Source organism: Prionailurus viverrinus, chromosome B4, assembly GCF_022837055.1.
Source record: "Prionailurus viverrinus isolate Anna chromosome B4, UM_Priviv_1.0, whole genome shotgun sequence".
Lineage (NCBI taxonomy): Eukaryota > Metazoa > Chordata > Mammalia > Carnivora > Felidae > Prionailurus > Prionailurus viverrinus.
In genome coordinates this window covers 112,465,859-112,470,622 of record NC_062567.1, presented here as the reverse complement: position 1 = coordinate 112,470,622, position 4,764 = coordinate 112,465,859, and positions in this window count along the sequence as shown.

The following is a 4,764-nucleotide window of genomic DNA, read 5'->3' as shown; positions in this document are numbered from 1 at the left end:
AGATTCAGTTTCACTCATATAAATATCTAAGACCAGCAGACCCGAAAAAATCAAACAGACCAGAATCTCTATCACGGATGATTCCTCCTCCACTCTGTTTATTCCCTCTCTGTAGGCTGGAAATGTGCCCCCACAGAGGATTAAGCACCTGTTACTCAGTGGTAACAAATCTATTTTCAGGAAGGACAGATATTTTCTTTTTTCTCTTTCTCCTACCATGTTTACTTGTGTCAAACCCATTGTTAGTTTGCAAACCAAAGAGTCAAAAAGAACAAATGTATTATTTTTCTGTCTTTCAATTTGGTCTTTGGTTCTGCAACTTTCAAAACAAAAATCAAAGGAGTTGGACACTTTTGCTTCTTACTGTTTAATGGATGTGGAAATCAAGTCATGGAGAAAAATAGATTCTCTTCAAGCACACTTGAAACAGTCACAAAAATAGATCATGAATTAAGTCACAAAGAAACTTTAATAAATTCCAAAAAAAATCAATAGCTTACTATGTACTCTACCATTTTACAATAAAATTAGAAATTTTAACAACAAGATAGCTTCCATCGATCCCATAAGCTTAGAAACTAAATAAAATAACTCTTAAACTCTTGATTTAAAAAAAAAAAAGTCTGTTAGTACATCAAGATGGAAAACAGAATGGAGATTCCTTAAAAAGATCAAAAGTAGAACTATCATATGATCCAGCAATCCTGCTTCTGAGTATAGATCCGTGTTCATTGCAGCATCATACACAATAACCACATCACGGAATCAACCTAAGTGTCCATTGGCAGATGACTGGATACGGAAAATGTGAGATTATGTGTATGTGTGTGTACGTATAATTCTAAATATGCACATATTTTGCCTTAAAGCAGAAGAAAATCACACCTGTTAGAATGACCAAAATCCAGAACGCTGACAATACCGAATGCTGAAGATTTTGATCAACAGGAACTCTCATTCATGGCTAGTGGGAATGCCCAATGGTAGAGCTACTTTGGGAGACAGTTTGGCTGTTTTTTACAAAACCAAATATACTCTTATCATATGGTCCAGCAATTGTCCTCCCTGGTGTTTACTCAGAGGAGTTGAAAACACGTTCCCACAAAAACCTGACACAAATGTTTATAGGAACTTTATTCATAATTGCCAGATTTGGAGGCAACCAAGATGTCCTTCAGCAGGTAAATGGCTGATTATACCATCATACTTCTGGACAGTGGAATATGATTCATCCCTAAAAAAAGAAATGAGCTATCAAGTACGAAAAGACATGGAGGAACCTTAAATGCATATCACTAAGTGAAAGAAGCCAATCAGAAATGGCTACCTACTGTACGTCCCAACTCTATGACATTCTAGGAAAGACAACACTATGGAGACAGTAAAAAGATCACTGGTTGCCAGGAGATTGAGAGGGGAATATGAATAGGGCAATCACAGAGGATTTTTAGGGCAGCAAAAATACTCTATGCAATGCCATAATGATGGATCCATGTCATTATACATTTGTCCAAACCCATAGAATGTACAACACCAAGAGTGGGGGCACCTGGGTGGCTCGGTCAGTTAAGCATCTGACTTCAGCTCAGGTCATTATCTCACAGTTTGTGGGTTCAAGTCCCACATTGGGCTCTGTGCTGACTGCTCAGAGCCTGGAGCCTGCTTTGGATTCTGTATCTCCTTCTCTCTCTGTCTCTCTCTGTGTGTCTCTGTCTCTCTCTCAAAAAAAACATTAAAAAAAATAAATAGTGAGCCCAAAGGTAAATTATAAACTTTGGGTGATGATGATGTGTCAATGTAGGGTCATCACTTGTTACAAATATACCAGTCTGCAAGAAGATGTTGGTAATGGTGAAGTCTCTATATGCATGGGGTACAGGGTATATGGCAAATCTCTATACCTTTTCCTCAGTTCTGCTGTGAATCTTAAACTGATCTAAAAAATATCCTTAACAGAAAGAAAGAGAGAGAGAGAGAGAGAGAGAGAGAGAGAAGGAAATCTTGTCGATACTACAACATGATGAACATGGAGGATATTATGCTAAGTGAAATAAGCCAGACATAGACAAATGCTGCATGATCTCACTTACATGCAAAATCTGAAAAAGTCAAACTCATACATACAGAGAGTATGATGGTGGTTGCCAGGGGTTGGGAGAGGGGAAAATGAGGAGATGTTGGTCAAATGCTACAAAGTTTGAATAATGAAGGATGAGTAAGTTCTGGGGATCTAACGTAGAGTTTGGTAGCTATCATTAGTACTATATTGCATACTTGAAATTTGCTATCAGAGTAGATCTTATATGTTTTCACCATACATTAAAAAAAATAACTATGTGACATGATGGATGTATCGATAAGCTTGATTGTGGTAAACAACTACAACGTATACATATATCAAACTATCACATGTGCTCCATAAATGTAAACAATTTTTATTTGTCAATTATATCTCAGTAAATCTGGGTACAACAGCACTTCTAACCAATATAGAAAAAGAAAACTTCATAGCAGAGAAACCTGGCAGGCACCACATGAACCCAATGATCAAGGTTAAACCTCACGAGAAACCAATCACATTGACATCACGTGTCCCAACATGATGTGACAAGAAGGACATACCACCTCTGCGGTCCTTCCCCAAAGTTCAAAATCTCAGTCTTTTCATGAGGAAACATCAGGCAAACCCAGACTGAGAGACCTTCCACAAAACATCTGACAATCACTAGTCAGAGTGTCACAGTCATGAAACTGTCACAGATCAGAGAAGACTAAGGAGATAGGACAACTAAAGAAAGAGAAGAACAAAGTACATAAGAGAAGAGGAAAGAAGTAGAAAAGGAAGATGGTGAAAGGTTTTCCCATCATCAGGTAAGTATGAAGACTTCTGAACCTGAATTCTTATTTCTCATTTCATGTTTGCTATTTTCTGAACACGCAACAGGAATCTCATGTAGCTACTCTTCCCCATACCCTCCCATCCCCCCCAAAAAAGATTTAAAAACAGAATTTGTCAAAGGAAATATAAGCATCTATCTCTCTAACTGTAAATCTTAAAACTATACTTGGAATCTGCAGCCATGCTCTCCCCTTTTCTGTATAACTCTTGGTAAAATGCTGTAGATATTACATGAATCGTGTGTACTAATTGATACCTCTTTTACTAAGTTATGGATTCTAATGATTCCTTAAATTCTCTAATATTTTGTTTTGATCTTAGGTCAATTATTGCTTATTGTAAAAATTCTGGGACAGTTTATAAAAACCTAAATTGCAAACCTTTTAAAAGAGCTGAATACATTATCATGCAAATTATCATGTACTTATGTAATATCCCAACAACATTTCTAGATGTTCGAAGTATGTTAAGACTTGATAGTCTAAGTGATTGATAGTACTAGGATTACTACAATTCATTCATAATTTGACTACAAGTTTTTATTGAGCATTTACTACGTGCTAGGATCAGGTAGGGCTAACATACTGAAAGAGAGATATGGTCTCTGTCTTATGGAGCTTAGAGTCTAGAGAAGGAGACAAACATAAACAAGGACAAATAATAATTAATATTTACAAAATATTACAAGTTCAATGAAGGAAGAGTGCTTTGATAAGAAAACCCGGTCAGGGGGCCAGGGGAGGGGAAAGCCTCCTATTTTTCTTCAAAAAACTTGCAATTATTATAAACCTGTACTACACACATTTAAAAGATGGATAAGAAGCCAGTTAAAAGTTTAAGATATTAGGATACCTAAAGATATTAGGACATGCTAAAATAAGTTCTTAGTTTCCTGGCATTCATGATAGAAAGAGAAAACCATTTGTACTGTGGTTCCCATCTCAGAAAATACACTGAGTCATCTAAAAAGACCAACATTTCTCTGATGCTGGTTTCAAGCAGGAATTTTTCCTGTGATTCTTTATGTAAAGAACACTAGATAAATTAATACTATGATTTCTCTGTGTTATTTTGTATAAGATACCAAAATGTTCTTCAAATGTACCTTCCCGGTATTAACCCAACTTAAAGCACAAAATAATACAATATCAGAATGACTTTCTGGTGATATAACTAAATGCAGTGACTGAAAAAAAAAGTAGTAAATGAGTGTCATTTAGATTCTCAAGTACTAGCTAACAACCAAACCGAAGTGTTCTGAATGGCAAAATTTAATAGCTAAATTATCTGCTGAATATCTACTGGGCTCAGCTCAGATCATGTATCATTATTTGAGGAGAAATCCATACACTTCCAATAGCAGACATAAGGAATTAACGGAATTAACGTTTGTGATGAACAACTTAGTAACTAACCTTCTATTCTTGTTCAAGGAAAGTGACAAAGAAGCAAACTATATGGATATCAGGGGACAAGGGTTAAGACGTTTCTCAATGAACAGCAACAGCACAAATGTGAAATTGTTTAAGCGTATGGCCAAGCATTTGGCTGAGATGACAAAATCTGACATCATAAGGCACCAAAAAATTATTTTGACCCTATCTCCCCCCAAAAATGTAAGTATTTCCATTACCAATTGACCACACTGACCACAAAAAACTTCACATGGAACTCACTGAGTCTTTCTTTCCAAGCAGAACTTCATCATCACAATGGGTCTGCCAGGATGATTTATCAGAAAATGTACCAGGTATTTGAGTGAACTAAGCTTTTATCTGGGTTTATTTAATAAAGTCCATTTAAAAATTAGACAATGACTACTAAATATAATGATTTTTGTTTCCGCATAATTGATGCTAGGCTGT